A 16,585-nucleotide genomic window follows, 5' to 3' on the forward strand; every position below is an offset into this window, starting at 1 on the left:
AATCTTTTTATTTTATTTTTTTTATTTTAGGTCACTTTTTAAAATACAAATTGATCAGAAATTAAAATTATTCGATGGACTTTTGACAAATACCTATTGAGCCAAAAGCATGTTCCTCTTAGGTGAACTCTTTCCTTTTCTACTCTTTTCTTTTCTGTCACACTCTATTTCTTTCCTCCATTAAGGATAATATTATTTAAGTAGGGAGGAGAGAAACATTAATTTAATTAAATTCTCGAGTATAGTCAGAAATAATTAATTTTGTGTACTCGAATTTTATCTTGATTTGAAGTTAATTAAGCACCCTAATCAATGAGTGATTAACAGTCTAGATAATTTTAAAAATACTGAGGGGCAAATTATTAGAAAATCTAATGAATGGTGGGATTTAGACTAGAAAAAAAATTTGGAATGATCTGAGAACTTTCTGTCCATTGATCTCTATGAAAAATTTACTTCATGGGGGTACAAATAAAAAGATCAAAATATGCAAAAAATCTATCTTGATAAAAAATAAATAAATAAATAGATTTTTAGCATTTCTCACTAAATAATCGGACCCCTTCATTTAAGTAAGTGTTGTTATTTACGTCAAAAGGTGAAAATATAAAGAAATCTCTTGTAGAGTCAGTCTTAACTTATAGTCTTTTTGATTTAAGTCAGTAAGTCTGAAGAGTATTCTATATCTAATACCCTAAAGCCAACTAGTTTGAGAGTTATTGGCCTAAAGCTTACTACAAGAGCCAATTAAAAAGCTTAAGAGATTAGGATATTGTATCGACTGTATATATAAATATTTTTTTTAAAAAAAGAGACTAAACTGTAAGAAGATACTACATCAAATCCACAGCAAGTTAGAGGACTTAAAGAGTGAGGTGGAAAGTTGATGAAAGAAAGCTTCTAAAAATTTTTATGGGCTTCACTCAACCACTAATGGGGTTAAATTAATAATCTAATTAAGTATCTCTTTAATGGTCTGGCCAAGCTACATTTAGGAGTACTTAAGATAACTTTTAATTCAAGAACGAGTCGATACACACTACTAATTTAGCTATTTTGCTCGAGGATGAGTAAAGTTTAAGTTAGAAGGTGTGATAAGTACAATAAATATGTTAATAAAAGCATCAATTTATTAATTAATTTATCTTTATTTTTTAAAAATTGATGCTTGCATTTATCTTTTATAGAAAAGATTATCATCAATACAAAGAGCACGATTCGAGGGTTAGAAAGACTCAAATTTGGAGTAAATCAAACTTAAAACAGACCTGAATGAAAAGCCAAAGGCAGGCCCTAAGTCAAGTCAAAATGGACTCAAATTGGATCCAAAATCAAACCCAAACTGACTCATTAAATTGACTGTTGTACTATGGACCGATTGATCAATCTATAGATGAAGGGGTGCGGTCCACAAAATATTTTCCCTTGGTCCACATCACGATTTATGGGGGCAGGTGGTTTCTGTTGCACTGATCAATGACTGTAAATGATTCACAGGCATGATCTAATGGATGCAGTTGCGGTCGATTGAGAGGATTAAATAGGAGCTCTTCTTTGCATGATCTAATAATCCAGAACACTCCAAATGCATGATCTGACGGCTCTTATTGATCCTGATTGAGATTAGGCATTGATTTGATAAGATCTAGGGCGTTCAAGCATGATCTGACAACCAGAAAGTAGGATTTTGTTTGGGACATGTTTTGGACATATGGAGTGATCTAATGTAGCAAAGACCCCTAATCTGAGAGGAATCAAGAGATTTGGTATGGCAAGGACTTGGGGTGGTTATGTAGCCTATAATAAGGAGTCCAAGGGAGAAGTGAAAAATAAGAACAAAAATTGAGAGAAAAATTATGAAGAAAAAGGGAGAGGAAGAGAGGGAAGAGTTTTGGAGCTTTGGGAGAGAGGAGGATCTTCTTCAAGTTCTTCTTCAACCTTTCAAGAAGATGAAGTTTTTGATGGCGAGCGAGATCCAATCCATGAGTAGCTAAACCCTTCATCTTCAGGGGAGTAGATGAAGTTCTATAATTCAGATTTGTATTTTATTTTTTGATCTTATTGTGTATTTTTTTTATTATGCAATCAACTATTTGAACATTCTCAGATTTTTTTTTTTAAATAATATTGAATATTTAGCAAACATGAATAGTTTATGTGATTTTATTCATGTGTTCAAGTAGTAGTTTTCATTATTTCATAAGATAGATTTTTGAATAATTTATGACTATATAAAGATGAGTTGTGATCTAAGGATATAATTCATGCTCAGTAAGATAAGCTATACTCAGAATTTAATCATGAATTTATCTTTTTTTCAATCACTAAGGCTTATAGTTTTTAGTGATTTAGATTACTTTAATTAAAATATAAATCATGATTAAAGGATGAATTCAAAAATCTAAGGCACCTTCTTCTACTTGATTTTTCTTAACCTTATTTTTGTCAAACTTATTTTTTTTATCTTTTCAAAATTCTAAAATCTTAATTCTTCACTTTATTTTCTAATTTGAACATAACTTAGCCCTTTGATCCCTAAGGATATGATCCCAACTTATGCTATCTATATAGTTTGAGTTAGATTTTATTTTTGACCACCTACGACAGTGATCAATAGTTTCTACGGTATGTCCTCAAAATAAAATCAAAAGATTTATAAAGTAGATCATAGACCACACCATATCAAATATAGTATGATTCTTCCTTTCTGCAACACATATAATTGTAGTGCATAAAGAGGAGTCCAATTAGAGTGAATTTTCTAGCATGAGTTTGTTGATCCTAGGAATAATTTTGATGATTATAAAATATTAGAGTATAAAATTATACTAATATCTCTCAAATATTTCAAAAAATATTTTGATATAAGAAAAATACTATTGAAAAAGGTTAAAATATGTTTGAAGATCAATTGAATAAAAAAAAATCAATTTTGGAGACAAACTATTCAAGAAAAGTCTTATTGAAGATTTGGAGTCGACTCCCCTTTGAACCGAGCCAACTCCGGTATGAACAGAGATTGGTACGACTGGCTTGGCATGAAGTCGAGCCAACTCAAATTGAATCTGAATTGACTCTCTCAGTAGGACAGAAGGCCAAAATTTGGGTTACTGAGAATCGAGCCGACTCGATCTAAATTGGAGCCAACTCTCTCAGAGGAATAGAATGCCACATTTTTGAGAATCAAAATCCAGCCAACTCGAAAAGAAATAGAGTCGATTCGAATCCAAATCGAGCCACTCAAAAATATTTCGAGCTGACTTGAGTACTTCTAACAGGCATAATAGATAGTTCTATAGCGAGCTCAGTTTCATCCAAACTTATTTTCAATGATTATTTTCCACCTCCAATAGTTTAAAATGGCTACTTTTGGATTTAAATCAATCAAAACTTAGGAGAAATCAATAAGACTTAAAAGAAAATAAGGGAACAAAAAGAAAAGAACTATTGAAGTAAAAGAGGAGCACATTTTTTGTATTCATTAGCTTTCAAGAGAGTTCACCTACCTCTAACCAAATTTCTCTTGACTTTTTCAGAGTACAATCAAAGAGAAGCTTAAGTGCATTTACTACTAGCATTCAAGGCTTCTTCAAGTGTGCTTCAACGACAACAAATCAACCATTCAAAGAGTTTTCATTTGTTGTATTATTTTTTATTCTGAAATTTCTGTAATAGTTTTAATAGGGGTTGAAACTTGAAAGGTAGGGTTGATCCAAGTCTTGAATTTGATTGGGAGCCTTAAGATAAGGCTTGTAAAAGTTTTGATTGGTTGACTTGAGCTAAAATTAATTGAGTTTGTTTGTGAGCTTGGGTAAAATAAAAACTCATGGTAATTAAGTCGATTATAGTAGAATTCTCAAGGGATCATTTGGAGAGTGGACGTTGGTGATTGAAGTACATCGAACTACTATAAATTTATTGTGTTTGTGTGTATACTCTTATTTACTTTATCTATTTTTAGTTTAATATTTATTTACTGTACTTCATAGCTAAAAATTTTAATAACCCAATTTACCTCTCCTCTTAGGTTGTCAGTTGGGCAACAAATAGTATCAAAGCTTGATTCTCAGCTACATATTGATCTAATGATTAAGAAAAAAAGTTCATGGCAACACAATTGGGAGGTTCACATATTGAAGGGCAATCGATAAATAGATCACCACTTTTCAATGGCACAAACTATACCTATTGAAAAGCTCGCATAAGAATTTTTATTTAAATACTTGATCAATGGGTAGCATACACCCATCTTTATAGTTGATAGCATTAGCATTCCCAAACCTGAGAAGGATTGGAATGAAGAGGACAAAAGGTCAATTCTACGAAATGCCAAGGCTATGAATGTTCTCTATTGTGTCTTGGATGCAAATATGTTTAACCAAATTTCTCTATGTAGCTCATCAAAGAAAATTTAGGATAGACTTGAAGTTACACATGAAGACACAAACCAAATTAGAAAATCAAGAATTAATATGCTTATGCACCAATATTAACTTTTCAAAATGAAACCTAGTGAAACAATCATTCATACGTTCATACATTTCACTGATATTATAAATGGATTACAAAGTCTTGGTAGGACTTATTCTCACAATGATTTGGTGAGAAAAATTCTCAGATCTTTATCAAAATCTTGAGAAGCAAAAGTGACAGTAATTCAAAAGTCAAAAGATGTGAACAAGCTACCATTGGAAGAGCTCATTGGATCCTTGATGATGCATGAATTGGCAGTGAAGCAGGATAATGAGGATGAAGGCCCAAAGAAAAAGACTATTACCTTCAAATCTACAGCAATGGATGAAGATATTGAGGAGTCAATCAAAGATGATGATGATGATGAGGACATAGCCCTCATTACAAAAAAAATTAGGAAGTTTATGAGGAGAAGATGACAAGGATTCAAGAAAAAGTCATTAGGCAAAGAAGAATCAAGCAAAGATAGACAGAAAGAAAGGGAGCAGCCACTATGCTATGAATGCAAAAAGTCGAAATACTTTAAGGCTGATTATCCAACCCTCAAGAAAATTTTTAAGAAATCTAAGAAAAAGGCTATGTTGGAAATATAGAGTGATAGTGATGATTCCTCTTCAGATGAAGAAAATCAAGATATTATGAACTTGTGTCTTATGGCACAAGATGAAGAGGTAACCTCTGAACTATCCACAGATTTTATATTTGAAGAACTTCAAGATGCAATCCATGAGGTACTTAATGATTTCAAAAAAATTAGTACTAAGTATAAAGACTTGAAAAATAAGAATGCATCATTGACCAAAGAAATGTTGGGATGCGCAGGAGTTTCATGTATGCATTTCAAAAATTTTATGATAAAAAATATTAGATTAAACTATTTAATCTATAAATATATGCATAAGATCTAATCTTAAAACTCCTACAAACAAATCTATGGCATGAATTTATATATACATAAAAATCTGAATTTCAAATAACAAGTATGTGAACCAAAAATCAGTATTTAGCAATAGATCTAATCTACTACTATCAAGGTTTTGAACCTAGTACCTAAGCGTGGGTAGTCAAACTTCACGATCAAAAATGTGAATCTGAAAGTTCTCTCTAGTCGTTTGCAGTCGCACAAGTATTCGGCCTCTATGGATGGTCCATACGAAGCCCTCGAATCGATCTGTCCTCTACGGGAGTGCTAGCTCGCACAGTCGGCTTCTGATGACAGATCTGATTTGATCTCCTTCTTCGATCATCTTGGACCTTTTCGATGTTGAAGATAAATCAGAGAAGGATTCTAGATGGTGGAGGAAAAATAGATAAAGACACTCTTCGCTTTGGTTTTTCCTCACTCAAAAACTCTAGAATAGTTCTAGGTCTCTCACCTGAGAGGAGATCAGTCTCCTCTTTTGTTCATGCCAAAGAAGATAGAAGCCCACCTAAACCTCACACTTCAAGAAAGGTATTCAGCCTCTCTTTCCCTCTGATATTCATAGTAAAAATCAAAGAGTGGTTGGTGCACAAAAATGTGAGCTTTTTATGGTTGTTGCGCAAATGGGATTAGATAGGATAAGAGCTAGATTTTATTGCAATTCAAATCATTTTGAATATCAATTTAACTCCAACTTTTTTTCACCTTTATCTGACTTAAAAGAGGGACCTACCATAAGATTTTGGATATAGAAAACAATTAAGAACACTTTCTTTTGGTCGCACATAATAGGCACCTTCACAAGGAGCTAACGTATGGAAGGATAGGGATAGGGTTTTAGGTTTAAATTCAAATCTTTTGAATTCAATTTAAAACCAACCAAATCCTATCCCTAATGGATGACAAAAGAAGAGTTTTGGCATAGATTTTTCAGTGTACAAACTAATTTGTGTGATGAAAGAAGAAATAGAGAGAAGGGAAGGCACAAGGGAGAGAGTTCCATTCATCTGGGACTCTAGGGTTTAACCAATTGGATTTCTTTTAAATCCAATCCAATTAGACCCAAATAAAATATAATGAATCTAATCTAATTAAATTTCTATAATTTTAATTAAATTTAATCAAATTATTGAATTAAATTGAGTCATAGATCCGATCAAATCGGGATCATTTCTTCCTTATCGATTAGATCATCTCATAATCTAATCGACCTAACATGATTGAATCCAATTCAATCAATTTTGATCCAGACTTTAATGCTTAATCAAATTGAGTTAATTAGTGATCTAATTATTATTTAATCCTCTATTAATGACAGAGTCTAAGTCTAATGGGACTCTTCAGCAGAGTCTTCGTCCAGTGGGACTCTTCACCAAAGTCTCAGTCCAGTGGGACTCTTCAGATTAGCCATCTGATCAGAGAGAAACTTCTAATATGTGTAACTCCATAGGTTCGAACCTAAATTGATAGTATAAAAATAGATTTCTATACTAATCGGAGTAATCATCTAGCAATAGTACCCGACGTCCGGATAAATCAAATGTATGCAAAGCAACACTCAAGAACCTATTTGGATATAGTTACCTTATAATTCATCCCTTTGACTCTTGATGCTAGGATGACTTAGAGTTTAAACTGTCAACTCTTAACAGTATATCCATTATGTATTTTAACCTAATAAATCCTGTGACTCCTCATAAGGATTGTCCTGGCCAAGGTCTTACTAAATTGAAATACAAAGCATTCTCTTCAATCTCTTGGAGTGGTCAATTTCATCTTGACTCACGCACCGACTTCACAAGTACTTGACTGTATCCAAAAATCTTTCAATCTTGAATTAGAAATTCAGATAGTTTAGCACCAAAGCACAGTAAGTTGCTTGCAAGTCACAATGATGATCTAAGGTCGGAGGGACACTTATACCTATATCCTTTCAGAGTGACTCTTGATAGTAAAGTACTTCAGAGTTGGTCATGTTCAATGAAATATACTCCTATATTTTACCTGCATGCCATACTAGCATCTCCACACTTCTTAGTTAAGAAGACAACCAACCTATATGGTACACAACAACCTACACTTGATATGTCTATCATCCTAGCAATAGCATATCATTTGGTTGCGAACTCATTTAAAGACTAAACGATAAATCCTCCTTTATCGATTTAAAATAGTCCTAAGGACTTTCATCATAACACAGAAGTTTAATATAGAAGATATACAAGCTTATGATAAAAAATTATCAAATAAATTTTTATTAATAATTAATTCATATATAATTATATCAAATAGCATAACCGTCAGTAGGTTGATGATTGATTTTAGAACATATTTTCCAACAACTCCCACTTGTACTAAAGTCAATCGGTACAGTATCGTATACCCATTATTATTTTGTGATCTTCGAACTCCTTTACCGTAAGGGCTTTAGTCAATGGGTCAGTTAGGTTCTTTTTTTATCGATCTTCTGAAGGTCGACATCATCTCGATCTATGATTTTTTGAATAAGGTGGTAGCAATGCAGAATATGCTTCGTCTGCTAATGTGCCTTCGGCTCTTTTGTCTGAGCTATGGCTCCAGTACTATCGCAATAAAACAGAACTGGACCATTGATGGAGGGTGCCACTCCAAGCTCGGGGATGAACTTCTTCAGCTATACAGCTTTCTTTATAGCATCGGATGCCGCGATGTATTCCACTTTTTATAATGAGTTAGCCACAGTGTGCTGCTTAGAACTTTTTCAGCAGACAGCTCCACCATTTGGGGTAAAGATGTATCCTGACATACTTTTGCTATCATCATGATCTGACTGAAAATTGAAATTAGTGTATCCCATAAGTTTTAAATCAGATTCTCAATAAACAAGCCACTGATCTTTAGTATTTCCCAAATACTTAAGAATAGTTTTTGCAACCTTCTAATGGTTCTCATCCGGATCTGATTGGTATATGCTCACTACTTCTAGTGAGTATGCCACATCTGATCTTGAACATGTCATGACATACATTATAGAATCCATTATCGAGGCATATGAAATTCTACTCATATACTCTCTCTCTTGAGGGGTTGTCGGACAATCATTTTTCAAGAGAAATTTTATGGCCTATCGAAAGATAGTCTTTCTTAAAATTTTCCATGCTGAATCATTTCAGCATGATATCTATGTACGTTGATTGGGAGGATCCAAGCAGCCTCTTAGATCTATCTCTATAGATCTTCATCCTTAGGATGTAAATTGCTTCTCCAAGATCTTTCATGGAGAATTGTGATGATAGCCACACTTTTATTTCCTATAATATAGAGACATCATTCTCAATTAAGAGAATATCATCTACATATAAAAAAAAATATAATTACTAAACTATTAGCTCATTTATATATACAGGGTTCTTCTCTATTCTTAACGAAGTCATACATTCTGATCACCTTATCAAAATGTATGTTCCAACTCTAAGATGCTTGCTTCAATCCATAAATGAATCTCTAAAACTTGCACACTTTGAACTCATCTGAGGATGTGAACCCTTCAGGTTGCATCATATACACCTCTTCATTTAGCTCTATATTTAAGAAAGCTATCTTCATATTTATTTGTCAGATTTCATAGTCCATGTATGCCGCTATTGCAAGCATGATCTGAATAGACCTGAGCATTGCCATAGAAGAAAATATCTTGTCATAGACAATATCATAATGTTGACGATACCCCTTAGAACTAGACAAGATTTATAGGTCTCTACCTTCCCATCTGCGCTCTTTTTCCTTTTGAAGACCCACTTACACCCTATGGATTTTACCTCTTTAGGTGGATCAACCAATGTCCACACATTATTGATCTTTATGGACTTCATTTCAGATTTTATGACTTCTAATCATTTTTCAGAGTCAGACCTCTACATTGCATCTATATAGGTGACTGGATGCTCGTTGTTCTCATGGAGCTCAACAGGATCCCCATCCCGAACCAAGAAACCTAAGTATCTATCTGGCTGACGCAGTACTCAACTGGATTGCCTTAAGAATATTTGTATATTGGGCTCCGAGTTTGATCTTATCAAATTCGATTCAAATTCAGTCACTGGTGTTGGTTTTTCTACCTGTCGAACTTCATTGAGCTCAGCTTTAGAGATACTTATTCCTTCACTAAGGAACTTCTTTACCAAAAAATATACCTTACTGCTGATAATTACCTTTTGTTCAACAAGAAGATAAAAGTAATATCTCCTCCTTTCCTTGGGGTACTCTACAAAATTATACTTATCAAACCTAGGTCTGAGTTTGTCTGTTTATAATCATTTGACATAAGCCAGACACCCCTAAACCTTAAGGTAAGTGAGGTTCAGCCTATGCTCTGGCCATATCTCATATGGTATTTTACTAACTGACTTGCTTAGAATATTATTGAGCACCAAACAAGCTATCTCAAGTGCATATCTCCAAAAGGAGATCGACAGACTTACAAATCCCATCATGGACCGAACCACATCCAACAAAGTTTGATTCCTCTTTTCTGAGATACCATTATACTATGGGATCTCTGGAGGAGTCCATTGTGAGAGAATCTCATTCTCTTCAAGATATATCAAAAATTCATTGAAAAAGTATTTAGCCCCTTGATCAGATCGAAGAGTCTTAATACCTTTTTCAATTTATTTCTCTACTTTATTATAAAATTATTTGAATATTTCAAATGATTCGGACTTGTGTTTCATCAAGTAAATATACCCATACCTAAATAGGTTGCCTATGAATGTAATGAAATAGCTATACCTTTTTGTGGCACTAATGTTCATAGGTCTACAAACATCACTATGTATTAGATCTAGAACTTCACTAGCTCGTTCATCTTTTCTAGTAAAAGATGACTTAGTCATCTTTTCAAGAAGACAAGACTCACAGATCGGTAATGATTTACAATCATTAATATTAAGGATATCCTCTTGTGCTAACCTATTTATCCTGCTCTTATTAATATGACCGAGCCTGTAATACCAAAGATAGGCATCTGTGACATTATCTAACTTTGGATGTTTATTTGGAGTGTACATTACACTCACAGGCTGTGATAAAATATATATACCATTTCTTAATTATCGTAGCATTATTGTAACATCATTTATAATGATATCACAATAATAATTCTTTATTGATAAACTATAACTATCTTTGGTCAAAAGGCCAACAGAGATTATATTCATTAAAAAAGATGGACAATAGTGACAATCATTTAATATGACACTATTAGATTTAAAAACAAGCTCGACGACTCCTAAAGCCATGATTGAAACTTGGCTTCCATCTCTCAAATTCAGAAATCTCTTGACATTCTTAAATTTTCTACAAACTTGAAGTTCTTGCAATAAATTGCATATGTGAATTGAACTTTCGATATCCAATACCCAGGTAGTAATGTCACATATAGAAAAATTATAAGGTGTTATCATATAAGTACCTTGACCAGCAACTAATTGTTCGTTTCTCTTTAGACTATTTGGATCATAGTCTGCTTGACTTGGTTCAACTCTAAACGTTTTAGCTAGATTGGGCTCAAGACCAATATTCAACTTCTGATACTAACTATTAAAGTTGGATCCAATAAGCTCATCACTGTCAAATAGTGAGTGGAGTGACAAATTGCTAGTCATTTCTGAAAAGAAAGAAAAATATAGACCTAATTAGTATATAAATTAATCAAACCTAAAGACAAAGACTTTAGTCTAAAATTTTTTTCACTATTTTATACGAATTGTTAGCCTCTAATTTCAATTTGAGAAATTACCTTAATTCTTTAGCATGTACTAGAATTCACACAAACTGCATACAGGTCTGAGTATGGCTCAGCCAATCCATATGCATCTATGGGTAGGTTCTCAATCAATTATTTTTTTAAATAATTTTGAATAATTAATTTTACCCCAGGTTTCATTTCAGTAGGTGATGGGCCTCCACTGAAAGTTCTGATTAGATCTAACCATTAACATGAACCTACTCAGTAATTCTAAGTAATGAATAGTCGGATCCAAGTATAGCTCGATCAATCCAACTATTCATCAGATAGTACGAGTCATCATATGATGAATAATAATTTCATCATTCAGAAAAATACCAGATGGATGGTGTCTGTAATATCAATTAGAAATAATGGACCCATTACCATTAACCTTAATAGGAGGCTATGATCTAGTTGTCACCATAACTAGCTCATTTTATGGACCTAATAATTTAAAAAATTTGATTAACATAATTTTAACAGAATTAAATACACAAACCAACTAATCTCAATCATCCCACTTACTTCATCAAGTCAGATTAGGGTGGACTAGAAATAAGCCGGTCCAACTGACATGTCATCAATCCTCCTACTGACTTTACCAAGTCATATCGAGGATAAAGATAAGTCAAACTAGGGGCATTTAAATCAATTGAACTAATTTCTTAGTAAGCATGGGTCAACCCTAATCATTAAGCGATCTGATCAAAACTTTATTCACCATGTTGGCCAAGTAAGTGAGATTGATGGGAGGAATATGCTATTAACTCATCATAGACCCAATCTATGTGAGTAGCTCTCAATTAATAACTACCGTCAAGACTGTCAAACTTATCTTAGATACCAACTGGTTAATCAGTTTCAATTGGATCAACTTATGGATTTGGGTTCGATCGCTGAACTTAAGATCAAAGTCCATTTGGGTCTAATCGAAGATATAGACTCGACCAACTACAATTATTGTATTGGCTCTAGACAAATCTTGATTTAATTTAATTTTTCTTCTTAGTCTATTTAATCTTTGATTCTAACCCTTAGGTCTAACCCAATTAGGAGGACCTGATCAAGCTAACCCATAAATCCATCACCAATGTTTTATGCGAATAACATTGGATCTTTAATTCACAATTCTAGATCTAATTTGTTCAACTTAATTCTCAATTAAGTTTGGAGCTATAGGTAGGGGTTTGATATTTAAAAATAATTTTAAATTTTATAAAATATTTTTATAATTAATTTTCATGCATAATTATTTAGATCTGAAACTTGAATCGACTCATCCCTGAATTGAGCCGGCTCATCACAATGGGTCGACTAAGTTTTGAAACTTAATTGACTCATTGATGATGAATTATTAATCATAATTTTTAGCTGATTACATTGAGTCAGCTCTACAAAAATTGAGCTGACTAACTAGGATCCTAAGTCGATCCAAACAATACTAAGTCGACTCAACAGGCGAACTATAATAATTACATTAATTTTAGATCAAAATAATTCTACATAAATAGTAATAAAATTAATCATAAATTATTTTAAAATTATTCTAAATATGTTTATGATTCGAGATTTTATTTGCAAAGATTAGATGCAAATACCTTTCATACAATGTATCATATACATAATCTTAAGATTTTGCAGAAAAGTAAAACTTTCTTTTCACATTCATCTTCATAGGATATAGTCACAATGGTACCCCTATACATCATAAGAAGATCCAATTGAATGAAAAAAAAAGAGATCTAATCTCTATTACCTCCTATGATTGGACGGCCTGATGACAAATTTAATCCGATTACTTTGCTACTCAGATCATCTAATCTAAATATTTTAGATCTAATCTAAATTATTTTAAATTTGATTATTATTTTGATCATATCAAAATTAAATAATAATTATTATAAATAAAAATTATATACTTCAATTTAAAATCAAATTTTATAAGAATTAGTACAAACTAGGACAACTATTGCACTGTAAGGGATAAATCTTACAGCAGGACAATCTTATATCAGTTTATGCGATCAGATTTAAAACTAAGTTTAGATCTAAATATTATATATCAAATCTAATCTAAATTAAATTTAAATATATATAATATTATATCATATCGAATCATGGCTCTGATACCACTGTTGGGATGCGTAAGAGTTTCATGCATGCATTTCAAAAATCTTGCAGCAAAAAATATTCGATTAAATTATTTAATCTATAAATATATGTATAAGATCTGATTTTAAAAATCTTATAAATAGATCTATGACATGAATTTATATGCATAAAATTATGAATTTAAAATAATAAATATGTGAACCAAAAATCAACATTTAGCAATAGATCTAATTTACTACTATCAGGATTTTGAACCCAATATCTGAGCATGGATAGTCGAACTCTATGATTGAGAACATAAATTTGAAAGTCTTCTCTGGTCACTCACAGCCGCACAAGTATCTGACCTCTACGGATGGTCCACACAAAGCCCTTGAACCAATCAGTCCACCGTGGGAGTGCTAGCCCGTACAGTCGGCTTCTAATGGCAGATCTGATTTGATCTCCTTCTTTGATCACTTTGGATCTTTTTGATATTGAAGATGGTCAGAGGAGGATGCTGGATGGTGGAGAAAAATAGATGAAGATACTCTTTTCTTTGATTTTTTCTCACCCAAAAGCTCTAAAATAGTTCTAAGTATTAGGAAATATGTCCCAAAAATCAATCGTCAGCCTGTTGATGGTTGAGCAACCTTGTATTATAATTGATTTATTAATAAATAAAATATATTTTTGATATTTTCATCATAAGTTTTCATCTTCTAATAAACTCCGTTGTTGTGATAAAGTTCTTAGGACTATATAGGTTCGATAAAGAGAAGATTTATCGATTAGTCCTTAAAACTGTTCACGACCAAATGATAGGCTATTAATAAGGATGACAGCTTCTATCGAGCATAGATCGCTGTAGGCCATATTGAAGGAAAAAATCAGTTTTTTTCTTGTAGGATCTTCCAGATTTGATGAGATCTGGGGCAGAATATTTCAAAAAAAATTATCCTATGATATTTCAGATCCAAGATCTATTAGATCTAATTCTTATTATCTGATATTAAATCTAAAATTAAATCTAAAATCATGAGGAATAGAAAAATACCTCTAGGGTAACTAGATTACCCTATAAATGATCATAGCAATGTCTGAGGTTCTAAAATAGCCATGCAGTCGTCTGGCCTCTACCGATATCCACTCAAGCAGGATCTGGATTATTTTCTCCTTGCAAATCTTTGCTTCAAAAATCAGATCTGGATCTGATCTGAAAGATCTTCAAAAGATCTTCTGAAGCTGGAGCAGTAGCTTCTCGACAAATCTCTGCAGCCTTCTAATCAAAGAGCCACCATGCCTTGGACAAGCACCAGATGGATGCCCAACCTCTTGGACGTGAAGAGGGAAGGTAAAGGAGTAGAGGGGGTATGGAGAAGTGGAGAGAATTTAGGCTTTTGTTGGTTATTGTGCAGAGTCTCTCAACCCTAGGCGCAGATAGGGTTTAAATAGACCCTACTGTGCCATGCAGTGCCACATCATTCGACCAATCAAAAAATTCTAATTAATTTTAAAAAAAATTTGATTGGTAGAGTGATGTCATCTGATCATATCAGATAAAAATCTCCATAATCCCTCCTACTGTTGGCACCAACACTGGATAAGCACAGTGAGATTGGCGCCCCACAGTCCAAGTTGATCAAGGGATCAGAGTCCTCATCTCATGGGACTCTATCCTTATCCACTTGGGGCGCACGCCCAATCTGAATATGGCACCCACTTTGAGGCCTAATTTAGCAGGTGGACACTCCATAAAAAATCTTCAATGACCTCTGCCAAGTGGCCTTCAGTCTAAGATCCATGGGTCAATATTTGACCAATGTCCTAAAATAAAAATGACAGGTGACAGAAATTAGCAGGTGTTGTCTTAAATTCATCTCATGAATTAAGACAAGTCCTTTCTGAGCTGGACTAGCTCCAATCAGACTGTGAGAAACCTTCTCAAGATTCTCTGGGTGAGCCAAATCACATTTGGCTCAGTCGAGATAGAAAAGATTACACGAGGAGAAAGTTAAGCTCAATCGTGTGCTAGCACGATTTCCTTGAACCTAATTGGATCTAATCCAAATCAATCGAACTGGACTTGCTCAATTGATGACATCCAGACCCTAACTCTTGTTTGTGTGATCCAGTTAGGTTCATTTTTGTATGGTAATGAGACATGTCGTGATCTCATCATCGACATCATCGAAACTCTTTTTGATGGACCAGAACTCTTCTGATTCAGACAATTAGAATGATCGATCATCAAGATCATTCTAATTGCTCCCAAAATCCACCAGTGACACCTAACAGTATATAGTGGCAACCCATCAGAAATAAAGATGAACCTATCGGTGTAGCTATCTGTGTGATTGAGTTCCTCTATCATGAGTCCCGACTGAATTAAGATTAAGGTGAACTTGTCAAACCCAATATCAGTCATATGAATCAATCGATCGATCCAATTCTGATGTAAAACCTTAATGAAAAACTCTTTTCCATTATTTCACTCTGCCATGGCCATGGGCTTAAGGACTCAATCTTTCGATCATCATAGGACTACTCCTCTTATCTACCGAGGTTGATAGATCCCATCTTGGTGCAATCTAGTTCCTACAATGAATATGCTACAGCCAACATACACCTCAGGATTTCGAATGGCTAGGAGATTGAGTTATAGTGTAGTCAAACTTTAACACACTCAAGGTGAACTGTCGATGTACCTCAGGTCAAAGAACTAGACACACAGCTGCAGCATCGAGCTAGTCCTTGACGAGAAGGTAGACTTCTTTATGACTGCTCAAGGTGGTCACGCTCAGTGCTTTCATTCTCAATGAATATCTGTACTCTCACTCCAGTGTCTCCACACCGTAGACTCAAGACATATCTACCCTAAGGAAGCGATCATACACCAACCTTCCAGATCGATTACCATTCTCATGATGATCCTATGGTCAGGAGCTGTTTATGAGTTAGTTATGTAAATTCATGCCTTAAATTTTCATCTCTTGAAAATATGAATTAATATTTCTACTAACTCAAAAGATATATCATAGATATAATGTACACAATGTGATAGTAGAATAATCTTTTTATTCATTTATAGTCAAAATTATAAATTTGCCCTTACATTTATACAGGAATGTGTAAGCCAATCTGGCATCTAGGACACACATCTAACACATATGGGTTGGTTGTTCTCTTAACCAAGGAGTGTGGAGATACTGGTATGGCATACAGGTGAGATATAAAGGTACATCATCATTGAACGTGACCAACTTCAAAGCATTCTGCTGTTGAGAATGTCTCTGATGGGATATAGGTATAAGTATCCCTTAGACCTG

Source organism: Elaeis guineensis, chromosome 15 (genome assembly GCF_000442705.2).
Source record: "Elaeis guineensis isolate ETL-2024a chromosome 15, EG11, whole genome shotgun sequence".
In the NCBI taxonomy this organism is placed as follows: Eukaryota; Viridiplantae; Streptophyta; class Magnoliopsida; order Arecales; family Arecaceae; genus Elaeis; species Elaeis guineensis.